The 15,213-nt window shown below is 49.9% G+C and overlaps 1 protein-coding gene and 1 long non-coding RNA gene across 22 annotated transcripts in view; one reads left to right on the top strand and one right to left on the bottom strand.

Moving 5' to 3' along the window:
- Positions 1-15,213, top strand: part of MAPT (microtubule associated protein tau) — a 102,114-nt gene that overhangs the window by 12,368 nt on the left and 74,533 nt on the right. The window contains exon 1 of one of the 21 annotated variants that reach the window (XM_070226079.1): positions 13,689-14,020. The exons of 18 other annotated variants lie outside the window; for them this stretch is intronic. The gene's annotated coding sequence lies outside the window, so the exon portion shown is untranslated. Of the gene's footprint in view, positions 1-13,688; positions 14,021-15,213 lie in introns of those variants that run through there. 2 more of the 21 variants (XM_070226078.1, XM_070226077.1) reach the window with 2 other exon arrangements.
- Positions 4,849-7,583, bottom strand: LOC111775621 (uncharacterized). The gene is made up of 2 exons (XR_011422864.1): positions 7,470-7,583; positions 4,849-5,595 (listed from the first exon to the last, which is right to left on the bottom strand). It is a non-coding gene; the product is annotated as an uncharacterized lncRNA (long non-coding RNA).

The following is a 15,213-nucleotide window of genomic DNA, read 5'->3' as shown; positions in this document are numbered from 1 at the left end:
CATGCTCTCTCTGCCGCTTGCTCACCCATGGTACCCTCTCCCAGCCTCCCCGTTTCAGTCACCCTGACCTCCCCCAGTCTCTGTCCTCCCTGAAGCCTTCCCTGGCTTTTGTGCTCAGGAAGAGCTGGCAGCCTCTGCACTGTTCATCTCTCCCCAGTCACCAGCACTGCACGGGTTAACGTGTAATTGTTTCCCTCTTGCCTTGCTGTGTGTGCAGGTCTCATCTCCCTGTGGGCTGTACCTCCTCTGAGTGCAAGGCTTGTCTCTTATATGGCTTTCCTGCTCCCTTGGGTGTCTTGCCTGGTCACAGAGCAGGGCACATACGTAGCTCAAAATAATTACTCTTGAGGGGCTGGCCCCGTGGCCGAGTGGTTAAGTTCGCGCGCTCCGCTGCAGGCGGCCCAGTGTTTCGTTGGTTCGAATCCTGGGCGCGGACATGGCACTGCTCATCAAACCACGCTGAGGCAGCGTCCCACATACCACAACTAGAAAGACTCACAACGAAGAATATACAACTATGTACTGGGGAGCTTGGGGGAGAAAGAGGAAAAAAAATAAAAAATAAAATCTTTAAAAAAAAAATAATAATTACTCTTGATTCATGCAGTTGGATGCTAATAAATCAAACAGGCTGACATCAGATGAGTTTTACCTGTTTAAATAATATAAGTTCTCTACTTACTAGTACACGGTTCTGTTGCTCCATATACTTGAAAATAAAAATCACATTTCCTTTAAGATATTCTATAATTGTTGCTTTGCCCTACTTCAGACCAACTTAACACACTCCCTGTTGGTCTAGATTGATTTTACTGTGTGAAGAGGCTGATAATAATGGAAGTAGCAGGTTGCATTTATTTTACTAAAAACATTGCCTCATTTAACCCTCACTCCCCCGCCAGGTAGGGATTATCATCCTCATTTTGCAGAGGAGCAAACTGAGGCCCCGAGATTTCACAGCTGGGGAGGGGGCCGGAGCGTGCTTTCCCTGCCCCCTGTGCCTTCCTGCCTCTGCGCCCGCTGCGCCTCCACTCTGGTTCCACCATCCAGGCCAACAGACATGTCTTTAGTACTAATGACCGGAGAAGCTGTGCCCTCAGCTCCTATGAATGGATCGTGGGTAACATGAGCCTGGAGAAAGTATGTTAAACCGAAAGCTAGCCGCTAAACTGGGCTCCTGCTTCATGTCGCCGGTGACGGCAGAACCAAATTTAGCGTCCTGGGCAGGTCCACGCTTATCAGGTAGAGAAGCTCATTTTATTTCCAGCTCATACAAAGCATGAAAAACGTTCTCACCCACCGCACTTCCATGGAGGGTATGTGTGACCGATGGCTGGAAATTGTGGCCAAGAGGAGCCCAGTGTGTGAACTCAGGGAAGATGATGTTCAGGTTCCCAGGCAGTGTCTACGGGAAGAAATGGAATTCAGAAGGGTGGGTTCCCTGAGCAAGGCAGGCAAGCAAGCCCCTGCTGTTAGGGAAAAGGGTCACAGTGTGGGGGGTCAGCCTGCGTCCCCCAGCCTCCTGCGGTACTGCCCATCCCCTTTACTCAACAATCCACTTTACTTCCCCCATGTCTACAGCACTGTGGCCCGCACTCCAGGAGCAGAAGCACGGGGAGTGATGGGGAGCCGAGAAGCGAGGGGCTCACACAGATGAGGCTGGGGTTATGCATACTGCATTACTAGAATCTGCAGCCTCACTGGGCTCTCTTATGGTATTGAAATACGTTTCCCACAGCCACTCTTCCATCTAACTAAAACAAGAGTCAGTTCTCAGTTCTCTTCTTGCCTCTCACCTTCTCCCCCAACCTTTTTTAAAAACCCACCGGCTATAAAGCCTGGATACCGTATATAAGAGCCCGCCCAAGAGTCTGTTTTGTTGGATTTGGGGTGCTGGGTGGGCAGGGATCATTTCAGTCTATAAATTGTATTTAGGGTGAGTAGTTCTTCAAGAAAATTCTTAAAAGCACCCCAACCTGACGGAACTGGAGGAACATTGTTGGTCTCGGCACTGAACACAGGCCTGCTGAGCTCCCGTGGATCCAGGCGTGAGCTGCGGGGTGTGCACACAGCCCTGGATGCAACTGAGGACCATAAGGATGCTGGGCAGGGGCAACTCTCTCAGTCGCCCAGTGGACAGCCCAGGGCATGCTGGCCGCATCTGTGCCCCCGGGCGCAGGGACCTCATCGTCAAGGGCTATGGCCACACAATGGACACCGGATCCCACATCACTGGGTCTCCACTACTGAGTCTCCTGGGATTGCCACCCTCTGGTGGAACAAACTCTGTCCCCAGTGGGCCCAAAGTTTACAAAGAACGCTTGGGACAGCCTGGCTTTCTGGATACATTAATATTGTTCTAATTTGGACTAATTAGGGAATGGTCAGTCTCAATTAAAAATCTGAGCTACTTTAATGCTCTTATTTGGACATCAGCCTCTAGGTGTTTGGGAGAGGGGAGTGGCATGGGAGCACTTTAAACACAGGCACGGGGGTGGCCCCACATTCGGGTAGCTACATGGGGTGATCTCAGGATGCTGCGAGATCTCCTCATTCCCCAAATTACTACAAGCAGGTAGTACTTTACTGTTGACGTTATCTCCTTTAATTCTTGACACGAACCTGTGAGTTAAGAACAGATTAGGAAACTGAGGTTCAGGGAGGTTACGTGATGCCTGAAACCACATGGCTAGTCTGAGGCCGACAGGGGATTCGAACAGGCGACAACTTCTGCTTCTCAAGCCTGGGCTGCTGCTCTCCAGGGCAAGCTTCACCTGGCTTTTCCATTCATTAGCCTGAGGGGTCCTGCTGTTTGTTAAACTGCCAGTGCCTGGGCAAGGGGGAAACAGGAGACGCTGCTCTCTTTCTCCCAAGGACAAAGGAAAAAGTTTTGGATTTTTTTTTTTTTTTTTTTTTTGATAGGGCAGAGACCTGGAATTTCTACCTTGAGGTCTTATACCTTACGATACATAAATGAACAGATTCCTTTTTCCTCTTAAAAAAACCCTCTTCAGCATAAGATGTATTTGGGGGAGAGGACATAATTTGTGTGCATTCCCTGTGCCCTAGGAATGGGGAGCAGGAGGCAGCCACAGGTGAAGGGAGAGATGACTGAGTCAGGCAGCCCTGCTCTGGGCTGAACCGGTGGGCTTGCCCTGCCAGGTCTCCCAGGAGGTGGAGGCCCCAGAGTGTGACTGCTGGGGCCAGAGGACTTGTCTCCCCATCACCCCCATTTCCAGGGATCCAGAAGACCTGGAAAAAGGAAAAATCTCCATCATGTTAAGGCAGACCTGGCTAAGTAACACATTTTGTAATGCAAGTTACTTTTTCCGTAACTATAGGCTAAAAATGGTTGCTAGAATTTAAAGATAATTAGTGAATTAGTTGGGTTTCTCTCTATACCACTAGTCTCTAAGCAAATTGATTAAAATTTTCTGCTTTTACCTTAGTAGCACCCATTATTTTGTGTTTAATTTCCACAACTTTATCTGATTCCACTATTTGGGGCTTCCCCAGGGAACCACGCTCCCTAAAGCATCCATCTGTTGGGCGATGTTTTATTCATCTTTGTATCCTTAATGCCTGGCACGGCACATGGCACATTCTGTAATTGTTTAGTGACTGAATAAATGGGTAAGTGAATTCAACACTGATTAAAACTTAACGCCTTTCTTAAAGAGAGTTGAGAACAGAAAGGGGAACAGGTACGTAACTTGTATGTTTGTTCATCCTTCTCCTTTCCTGGAGGGTGGAGGGGTACAGGTCTGCATTTGGAGTTTCCAGTGCCAAAAATGGAAATGCATGCACTATTTGTCATAACCTTTTAAAAAGTTAAATCTTCAGATCAATCCAAACCTTTAGATTCTCCTGAAAACTGGAATGCCACTGTATATCATGAGCCCCACTTCAGAGACAACAGATTTTGATGATGAGACTTGAGTCTCTGGCCTGGTCCCCATGCACATACCAGGAAGGGTGGTGAGCAGCTGAAGACACACCGTTTCAGTCCCTGCCATCTCAAGAGGCTCAGGCTCAGGCAGTGCTGTCAGAATTAGCAAAGTAAAACAGAGGATGCCTAGTTAAATTTGGATTTCAGATGAACAATAAATTTTTTTTTAGTATAAGTATGGTAGTCAATATAATGTCCCCCAAAGATACCAGCTCCTAATGCCCAGAACCTGTGAATGTGACTTTATGCAGAAAAACGGTCTTTGCAGATGGGATTAAATTAAGGATCTTGGGATGAGATTGGCCTGATTTATCTGAGCAGATCCTAGATGCAGTCGCATGTATCTTTAGAAGAGCAAGGCAGAGAGATCAAAAACATGGCAGAGAAGACGACGTAATGATGGAGGCAGACATTGCAGTGATGTGGATGCCAACAACCACCAGAAGCTGGAAGGGGCAAGCAAAGGATTTTTTCCTAGAGCTTCCAGAGGAAGCACGGCCCTGCCAACACCTTGATTTTGGCCCAGTAATACTGATTTTGGATTTTTGACCTCCAGAGCTATGAGAGAATAAATATCTGTTGTTTTAAGCAACTCAGTTTGTGGTAATTTGTCACAGCAGCCACAGGAAACTGATAAGTATGTTTCAGGCAATCTTTGGGACATACGCTAAAAAATTATTTGTTGTTTATCTGAAATTCAAATTTAACTGAGCGTCCTGTATTTTATCTGGCAACCCTAATTTCTAGGGCTAAAGAAAGGGACTTTTGAAATTTGCAAGAAAACTGGTTGAGGCTGTCCGAAAGTGGACTTCCTTATGCTAGGAGTCTTTGTAAGCACAGTTCAACTGAACCGATTTGAACTTTACTAACTACCCTCCGGACAAAAGAGGGGGCAATTAGACAGGTGTTAATGATTTATTCTTTCAGCAGACATTTGAGCATGTCCTATAAAACAGAAGCTCAGTATAAGGGTGCAGGAGTTAGCTATTAATCGCATATATCTAGGCGAGGTTACAAACCATTCCAGATAAATCACGTGAAATAGTGCCATTAACAGAGCTCGAAGGATTCTGCAGTGCATTTCTGATACCTGAGCTGCCCCTGGGAATCTTGTACCCTCTCACTGCAGGGTGGTGGGGCCCAGCAGGACAGCTGGGTAACTCCTGGTTGCTGAAGGAAAGGACTTTACAGCAGATCTGAAAGGGAGCTGCGGGCGGAAGATGTTGCAGGAACAAGCTGGCTCTGGAGGAGCCAGGAGGAGCTTTCCATGGAAGCAGATGCAAAATGTCTTCATCATTTCCTGTCGCATCGTGCTCTAAGATGAGTGGGACAAGGGGCAAATGTTACAGACAGACATGGCGTACTCTCCCATGCAAAGAGGGCTGCCCCTCGTCGTGTGCCGGGACATCAGTCTTGTAGGCTCGGGCTCCACGCAGGGCTGCGTTGCCACTTTCGTTGCTGTGTTGCTGAGGGTTTCTATCGTTGGGCTCTCTGCAACCTGAACATCCCTGGACCCTCGGGCTTTTAATGATGGTCTCAGAATCCACAGTGTTAGAGCTTTAAGTGACCTTGGGTCATCCAGAACAGACAAGGGGTCCTAGGACACACCAGAACTGCCCCCAGATGCTTTACCAAAATATCCATGCCTGGGAAAGAGAAAACAGGTAGTTTACAGGAAAAAAAAAAAAGAAAAACTAGGGGTGGGGGCCTAAACATGAAAAGATGCTTGACATCACCCATAATAAAAAGACTGCTGAGAAAACCACAGCGAGATGCCACTGTTCATGGATCAGATGGCAGGGATCCAGGGGGGTGGTAACCCACGCCGGCTGGGCTGCGCTCCCAGTGGGAATGGAAAACCACCAACTCTGCAGAGAAATGTGGCCCGTAAATCAAATGCCCTTTGGCAGAGCATTGCTGCTTCTGAGAATTTACCCCTTTCTATATGAGCAAAGGCATATATATGGGATTCACTGGGGAATTGTCTGTTATGCAAAAGTCTAGAAATAATTGGTATGGAACTGGTTAAATATAGTGTGGCCCCAAATCAATGCAGTGGGTCCAGACGACTGCTGTGGTTGTTCCCTCAGATGCCTTGTTAAGTGAGGAACAAGGTGCGTATCGTGTGTTCCCACTTGTGTGACCGGAGGGAGAGTGCGTGTGAATGAGTGCGCATATATGGAGCCTGACTCTGGAAGGAAAGATGAGAATCAGGTTTTGATGGTGGCCTCTGGGGGGAGAAATTGGGGGTGGGGCAGGAGACTTCTTCACTCTACTCATTTCTGCTATTAGTTTTTTTTGCCATGTGCATATATTACCTTTACTTTTTTTTTTTTAAGATAAATTCATATGTAGGCTCAGGCCCTAGCATACTTCAAAAGGATAAAAGTATCCGGCAGAACGTTCTTTCAAAGGCTTTCCAGGTGATGCAGGCGTGCATGACACCCCGTGATAGAGGAGCTCACATTTGGCCTCGCCCTCTCATTGCACGGAGGGGACTGAGGCTCTTTTACCACGCCTTTGTGGGCGAGCCTGGGTACTTCGCTGCCTTAGACAGAGGAACCTTCCAGATGAGCTGTAGGAGTAGAACTTAGCAGGGGCACACACAGCATGTGTGTGAAGCGTATATAAAGTGTAATTGAACAGAGGGCACCTTTCGGAGTCCCTTGGAAGCAGAGGTGGCTGGGGGAGGGGGACAAGGGGAGGCCAGCTACTGTGTTAACTGTCTGATCCTTGTCGTGGTTTATGACAACCCAGACTAGCCCCATGAGCCACCCTGGTCCCCACAGTGCCTGGTAACCTGCATTCCAAGTGAGAACCCCTTGGGCGCGTTTCCCTGTGGCCAGGCTGGGCAATGCAGCACTTTATGATTTTAATACCTAATCCTTTTATGTCAAAAACAACCTCAACACTATTTTTTCTCTTAGTCCTTTCACACAAATGACCTCGTTTCATCCTCCCAGCCACTCCAAGCTCAGTGCACTTCCTGTCCGGAAGGGGAAGAAATGGAAGCTTTGGTTCTAGGTTCTTCCATGCTAGAACTTGGGCCCCTCAGCGGTGGGGACTCGGCGTGACCCTCTCTGGTCTGAGCCCTGCCTTGGGGCAGGGGAACCGCTGCCTGTCTCTTCTGGAGCAACCACTCCTGCTCCACAGGCCTTCCAGGGTTCCCCCAGAATCCCCCACGTTGCCTGAAGCATGAGAGCACAGCCCCGAGACCCTGCTCTTCAGGGGCACTCCCACACCCAGAGGAGCAGCAGTCCTCAGAGCCGTTCCAACCAGCCCTCCAAGGGCCTCGTTTCCGTTTTCGTTACCGTGCTGTCCCGTGGGCTCGCTCCGGAGGGGCTGATGGGCACGGCCACGGCAAGAGTGTTAGTTTCCCAACCCCAGGCCAGAGCATCTCTCACTGTTAGCTAGGTAAAGGTCACTCCGCTTGGCCTGTAGGACCCTGAACTCCCAGAACCCTGGAGGTGGAAGAACACCCCAGAGGGCCCCTGGTCCCACCTCCCACCCCTGCCCGAACCTCCTCTTCTGCCTTCCTGACAGAGTCACTCCAACTTCCCCCCATGATGGCTCCCGGCTTCATCACCATCTGGCAAGGGGACTGGAGGGGAGGAAGGGACCTCCCTTCTCCCCACACCTACCCTGCTTTGTGAGGTCACCCTGAGAACAGTCCACAGAGGTGCCAGCACAAGGCGTTAAGCACCACAAGTTTGGCATTGTAACAGATGCCCGAGCCACTTGAGAAATGAGGTGAAAGCCCAGAGAGGTGAAGTGACCTCCTCAGAGTCACACAGTGAGTTCATGGCAAAGCTGGGCTAGCACTGGTCTCTTCCTCCCTACGCAGATCTCCTCCCGTGCCCCACGTCACCTCACTCCCATGGCTGGGGCACCTGGAGGAGGACCCTCAGACCCACCTGGCCAGCAGGGCCAGTCTGTAGTGGAGGCCCGGCCAGGAGGCACCAACATTTGGGATCCCAAGAAATGAAGGTGATGCAGGCCAGTTGCTGAGAAACGTGGTCTGATTTATGGATGTGCCCCCTCAGCAGCAGCTTTCCAGAACATTCCCACTTCCTTCCATAGCGTGAAGACCTCTCCTGTGCTCTGCTTGTCTCCTCCCGGGGTCCCTCGTGTCACTGATTTTGATAAATCGTTTCACTCTGCAGAGTATGAGCTCTGCCTCGGAGGGACGGTGTCGGCCTGGACTGAGTCACCGACACTGAGGCCGAGCAGTGACCCCTCCGAGGAGCCAGGACCAGGCGCTCGCGCTGTCTTATGCCTGGTGACTAGGACTTGCCCTCAAGGAGAAAAATAAAAGCAAAAACCACAAAAAATACACCTCTCAAAGAACAGCTCTGAGTGAGGTAAGTTTCCTGTCACTAAAGCAGCCTGGCTGGAGTGTCTGCCCCTTTTGGAGGGAGAAGCGTACAGCCTGTTGGAAACGATCGCTGTTTTCCTAGAGAATGTCTGCAGTTCCTGGAGGAGGCCTGGGTGTCCCCGGCGGAATGGTCTTCCCCTCGGCGAACAGCCATTTGCTCTTCCCTTGGTACTTAAGTAACAGAAGCAGCATTTATTGCTGCAAAGTATCAGTTAGGTGAATGAGGTTTTTCCCGTCCACGGACATGAAGCCGTTCCAGTGATGGACACGCCATCCGGGAAGCAACCGCAGACCTGCCAGCCTGCTCGGCCCACTCACGTGGTGGACCCAGGAGATCCTGGAGTGGGCTGACTCTGGAGTCCTTCATTTTTCTGTCTACTCCGGCCATTTCCTTCCTCACTAGAGTGTCCTGGAGTCACTTACCTTTTCCAGAGTCAGCCCATCCCACTATTAGGCTCCTCGATGCTCATCTCTCCTGCACCTGCCTCGCCTGTTCTCAGCCACTCAAACAAGTTTCCCCAAGTATCGTTTCAATCATTTTGTCATCATCATGTTTTACTCAAGAAATGGATGAGATGCAATTTACCCACCTCTTGTTGCCATCCTGGATTGTGGATGAGATGGGGTGGAAAGGGCCCAGGCCTTGGAGGAGGGCTGACCAGGGTTGACTCTTGGCTGCCCCCTCCTCGCAGTGTGACCTTGGGTAAGTAGCTCAACCTCTCTGAGCCTGGTTCCTCATCTGAAAAATGGGAATAATAGCACTTCTCTTTCAGGGCTGCTGTAAGGAGTGGCGGTGATGTGTGTAAAGCACAGAGCACAAAGGGTGACTTGTTACTCTGCTGAACACCTGCCATGATAGCCTGTCATCACGGTCGACCTGCATGCAGCGACCCTGAAACGTGCACATGCTTTAGGACGCTCTAGAGGGTGGGCTGTGGAACTGAACGTGGGTTGTAGAGGAACTCTCATTTGCTGCTTTCTGTACTTACATTTTTTTCCAAATTCAATAGGTCCATATTTATTTTATGTGTCTGGCTAAAATTTATTATTATTATGCAAGTAATACATGAATAGAGTCTCATTATCAAAAAATTCAGGCAGCAGCATGAATTCCTTTTATAATCAGAAAAAAACCACAGATATCATTTTGAAAAAATTCATCTCATCAACTGCATTTTCCACCTCCTGGTGTTTTTGAGTCTTTGCTGCTCCCTCCGCCTGCCAGTGACACTAACACTCCAGCCCTGCCTGGGGCCACCTCCCCACCCTCGCCCTGGCCATGGGGCGCCCCCCCGGAGCGTTTCTTCCCAGATTGATTGTGTTTCCGCTTAGATCAGACTCGCCAGAACTCACTGAGAACTGGAGAAAAGTGCAGTCCCCCCGCCCGTCCTCCTCCCAGTGCACCCTCACCTCTGCCGAGGCCAGAGCTCTCATCCTGCCCCCTCACCTGCCCCTGCCTGAGGGGGACGCTGAGCTTTCCTCAGACTGGCGCAGAGAGCTCAGCCCACGGTTAGTTCCCGTGGCTGGACCCACAACCAACCTTGTGGGAAATGGTGGGTTCCTAAGCAGAGCTGGCTCTCCTTTCTTCCCCTCCCCACTTTCCCCGCTGGTGGGCTCAGGAGGAGGCAGGTGGGGCTTAAAGCTCAGAAGGGTTTAAAGGGGCTCAAGATGGGCCTGGCTGCTCAAAGTTACTTAGGTCTATCTCAGACACATGCTGTGTTACTAGGCCTTTATGGGCTAGCCTGGGCACCTGGCTATCTTAGACAGAGGAACCTTCCAGATGTAGGCAGAGAACACAGATGCCTGGAATGTTCTTCCTGGGTTCTTCGCCCCTGCAATACAAGGTGTGGTACACATGCTTTGTACAGATCCTAGGCTTCGGGCTCCTTTTTTGGGTTTGTGGGGCGTAGATTTGGCTTTCCCCCAGCCCTCTGCTCTCCTGTCACCTGTCTGGCACTGGTTGCTGCTGACCAGCTGCCTGGCAAGCTGTAGGGTGCCTGCAAAGGCCCCGTCACCTGCAGACACCTCCCAATGCCTGAGAATCCATGGACAGGCCCTCCTCAGTCGCCCCTGACCCACAGAGGAGGTATCTGAAGGCCCCAAGACACGGGGCTGGCTCTGCAGGATCCGGCTGCAAGGCCTGGGAACTAGTAGCTGAGCGGATGTATTAGCAGCTGACACGGAGCCTTCATCCGTCCCGCCTCTCATCTGCTGTTTAGCACCTGGCACACTGTGGGTACTTAATAATAATTAAATTCATAATGAACATCGAAAAGGCCAGCAGGTGGTAAATGTATGCATCTTTGCACAGTTGTTATACAGCAGGCTGAACGAGCCGTTAACAGTTAATCAGGAACAAATCTGAATGTGAGAAAAATCTGATTGCAGAGATTTTTACTCCTTCCTCCCCTCCCCAGCTTTTAAATAAAAGTTTAAGGATAGCTTCCCTTTGGTTGTCCTCGTAGTAGGATTTATAATGAAAAGAACTGGGATAAGAACCTTAACATGCCTCTCTGTTTAGATTTGGGCATAAATTTGGAGTGTGTCTCACTCGGTGAGAGCTGGTGCTGAGCAGGCCTTGGGAAGTTGTCTGGAATGGGCCGTCAACATCCCTTGCAGAAAAATTCTCTTCTCCAGACCCAGATCCGATGCCCTGCAGCCATTTTGGGGGTGTGTACTGAAGGACAAACTGAGTCAGAGCTTGCAGGCTGCTCGGCGTTCTCAGTGCCCACCCGCCAGCTCTGAGGGTGCGGGACACTGCGGCCCCTCCTGCCTTAACAGCCCATCAGGACAGCATGGCCTGGAGGGAGCCTGAGGGGTTCACGGAGGGCTTAGTTAGATGGGTGACAACAGATCACTTGTTACCCCAAGGGACAAGGCAGAGAGCCCAAAGGAGCACCATGTCACCAAATGCCCACATAGGGGTTTGTGCTGGGGAGAACCCCCAGCCAATGACAGTGTCTTGTGGGAGTGTGCGCCCAGCGTGGCCAGATCATTCCAACTTTTCAAAATAAGTCAGAAATTGTACTTTAATTAAATATCCCTATTTTCAAGTGTGGGTTATTCATTTAGAAATGTAAAAACTGTTTTATGCTCATGGGCCATTTTGTCTGGTTTAAAGTCTGACTGGAAGAATTCAAGCTGGACAACAGGAAGAACTTCCTGAGGTGGGCATTTTGAGACCTTGGGGAAAGGGGTGTGGTGTGTCTCTGGGGTATCTGGTGCCATCCTGCTGGAAGTAAGGAGCGGGGACTGGAAGATTCCCCCGGGGAGGTTCACAGCACCTAAGCCTAGGACCCTCATCAAAAGTTTTTTGACTGACGGACATGCCCCGAATCCTGTCTCTGGCTCTGCCTAACGGCTGACGCTGGAGTCTGTGGCGCTCATTCCTACGGCCTTATATTTTGCTCTTTGAGGGTTCCTTTCATCTGATGCTTATTGGTTGCCATCTTTTAACCAGGGATATTTTGCTAATTGCCCAGTGCAAGTGTCCAAATGAGTGATGCCTCCAAGTTTGAAAAGGTCCAGCCTGTCCAGCTGGGTGCTGCTACGTGCCAGGTGCCAGGCTACTTGGGAACCACTCAGTCCTGGTGCTTGAGAAGCCCAAAGCGAAGAAACAGAGGCGCGCACGCGTGCACACACACACACACACACACTGGTCTTAGAAGACGGTTTTATATTTTACCTGTGTACAGTAAAGGTATTATGTTGAGGCATCTTGATATATAAAGACTCTCTTAAAGGAGAGGACATCTAGAACAGGTGTCACCTGAAGCCTTCTGTCCAGCATTGACTGTCTTCGCTCACAACTCAGGGTTTTTCACTGAGAATGGGATGGGAACATGGTCCAGAGGTGGGGCTGACATTGGGACTGGATCCCCACCAGGAAGTTAGGTCAGGCTAGGGCAGGTCCCAGGAACTATCAGGAAACACTTCTGGGCCAGAAAGAAAGAATGGAGTTAAGTAAACTCCGTCTCAAATCCGGAAGTGCACTCAGGTCAAGCAAGATGACCAAAGAAGTCAGCAAAGGGCAAGTCAGAGAGACTGTGGCTAAACCAGCAGACGCGAATGAGACAACATGCCTGCCCTCTGAGAGCCTTTGAGAATCGGAGAACTAGACACAGTTGCAGAACAAAGGGACGCAGGGTCTGGATGAGGTTTTGGCAGAGCGCCGAGCCAGAAGCTCTCCAAACTCAGTCTGGCCACCAGCAGGTCAGCAGTGGCCCCTCCATGGCTCGTTTAGCCCGGAAGCCCCATAGGGTTTACTCCTGATTCAAGGGCACGTGTCACGCCCAGAGAAGGGCAGCTTCCATGTGGTCTGGCCGTCCCGGGCTTACGTGTGGGCAATGGGGGAACACCCGGTGCCAGCCAGCCCTCAGGCTCTTTGTGGTTCTGGGTTCCTCCTGTAAAAGGTAGCCACAGCCTTTCTCATTAGAGTCTTTCTCACCTCTGCAGCGCAGGTGACAGCTGCTCATTGTCTGAGCCAGTGTCACGCAGGCGTGGGATCTTGACCTACCCACTTTAGTCTTTAGTATGAATAATACACACTGGTAGGAACTAGAACTCAGCTCTGACCCCCAGGAGGGTTATCTGCCTTGAGACAATTTGTCCTACAGTTTCATTGGCTGTGAGGTTTCATGAACACGCTCTAGAGCCAGGTGGCCTGGGTTCGAATCTCTGAGGTGTCCTGGCTGTGTGAACTCGGGCAAGTCACTCAACCTCTCTGTGGCTGAGTTTCCTCCTCTGTAAAATTGAAATAATGATAATACCTACCTCATAGGGTTGTGAAGAGAATTAAATCATTCGGATTTGTAAAGTGCTTACAAAAGAGCTTTGCATGTAGTAAGTGCTAGCTGAGTGTTTGGGTTCTTAAGTACATTCTCTGTGGATTCCACAAGCCCTTTGTTGTGCATTTCACAACCAAGCCCTGTCTCCCTTGGAATCCAACTGTAGATCTGCTTCACACTTGTGAGACAGGCCCCGGCCAGTCCGTGTGAAGAGGAGAGAAAGCCAGCCCCAGTCCAAGATGGTGAAACCAGGACATAACCTCCTACTCGCCACCCCGTCAGGTGTTCAAAGTCTGGAACCTCCAAAGCCCATTTCCAATGCAAGTGTAGAGCCACGTGGGTTTCAAGTCACCTGTCACTCTGAAGCTCCTTTGCTCAGTTCATCATCATTAGCAGAGGTCGTGGGGAGTAGGGGGGTGCATATTGAATAGTGATGGGCTGGCTTCCCCTGCTCTACTCTTCTCTGCCTGTTCATCTATCACTTCCTCTTTGAAGGCAAACGAGACCAAAAAACAGCGCCCAAAGCAGAAGAAGGGCCCTGGAACCCCGCGACTTCACAGATCAGGGTGACTATGATGTCATGCCTGCCCTCTCTAGCCGTGTAGCCTCTGGGAACCCCTCAGCCCAACGTGTCAATTCCATCACACATGTACGCCTGTGTGTTCCCATAGCCTCCTGCAGGCCCCACTCAGCCCATCTCAGCCAATTGGGGCTACTCCTGCCCATTGGGAATTGGGGTGCAACCAGGAGTTGCTTATGAAAAATCAGCCCAGTGGAGTGACAGCAGGTCTGCTGCAAACCACTTCAAGTCTCTGGGGCCGAGAGCTGCCTTTCACCTCTGTCGCCCAGGCCCACTCTTTCATCGGTCCTGGCAGAGAAGCCGCAGTGAGAGGCCCAGCTTTTCCTTAGGTAATGTCACTGCCCTTTCCTGGGCAATGCTGGGGGCTGGCACACCTGACTCTTCCTCCCGAGTCTTCCTGGCTGCCTGGATTTGGGAGCTAGATTCAGCTGGGACTGGGGCTCTGGGAGAGGGTGTCTGTAGATGACCATCGTAAGCAGGGGTCAGAGTATCCTGAGAAAATTTGACCTTAGGAGGCATTTAGTTTTGACGCCGGTGTGCCTCTTGACACGTTTCATCCCATGATCCCTCGCTTTCTTTTCCTTCGCTCTCCTTGTCTCTTGTGTTGGACGCGTGATCAGAACGCAGAAACACATGGTGGTGGGTTTGTTTACTGTGCGGCAGCCATTTCTCCAGCGCCTGCAGCGCCCCCTCCCCTGGTTTCCCCTGTAAGAGGTGATCTGTGAAGTGCTGTCCCTTCCAGGGCCACACCTATCTCCGTCTGTGCCCCTCCGTCCCTCCCCAGTTCAGCAATAGCGTCTACTCAAGTCTGCTCCCACACAGTGCTAGTGGGAGCAAAAGTCTGGACACATTTCCAGGGAGCAGTTTAACAGGATGTATAGAGAAGCTTAAAAATGTTGCTACCCTCTGACCCAGAATTTTACTTCTAGGAATCTGTCCCAAGGGAATAATTGGAAACATGAAAAGGATGTATGCAACGAGACATCCATCAAAGTTGTTTATAATAGGAAATCTCAGAAGCAGGCCACACGTCCAATCTCTGGGAAATGGTTGTGTAGGTTAGTGTGTAGACATTCGAAAATGATGCCTATGGGATTTTAAGTGACTCGGGAAAACACTCCTGACCATAATAAAAGAGCATGGTACAAATTGTATATTCAATATAATCTTGACTGTGTTTAAAAATCCATAGTAAAATCCAAAAAGGAAATATGTGAAAATATTAATAGTGATGTCTCTGGTGGTAGGATTACGGGTAAGTACTTCTTTATTTACACTTTCCTCTAGTTGATTACATGTGCATATGTTGCTTTTATATAAGAAAAATATTAAGCTTAAAACTAAATTATAAATATATGTATAATTATACATATACATACAGAGAGTGACAGAGAGAATGCAAATGGTGCAAATCTGAACAATGGGTGAGTCTAGGAGGATATGTAAGTGCTGGCTGTATTATTCATGCAGCTTTTCTGTAGGTTTGAAAATTTTCAAAGTAAAAATTGCTGGGGGGGGATGC

Source organism: Equus caballus, chromosome 11 (assembly GCF_041296265.1).
Source record: "Equus caballus isolate H_3958 breed thoroughbred chromosome 11, TB-T2T, whole genome shotgun sequence".
Classification (NCBI taxonomy): Eukaryota; Metazoa; Chordata; class Mammalia; order Perissodactyla; family Equidae; genus Equus; species Equus caballus.
The sequence above is the reverse complement of the archived record's forward strand: the minus strand, read 5'-3'. Positions and strand labels throughout refer to the sequence as shown.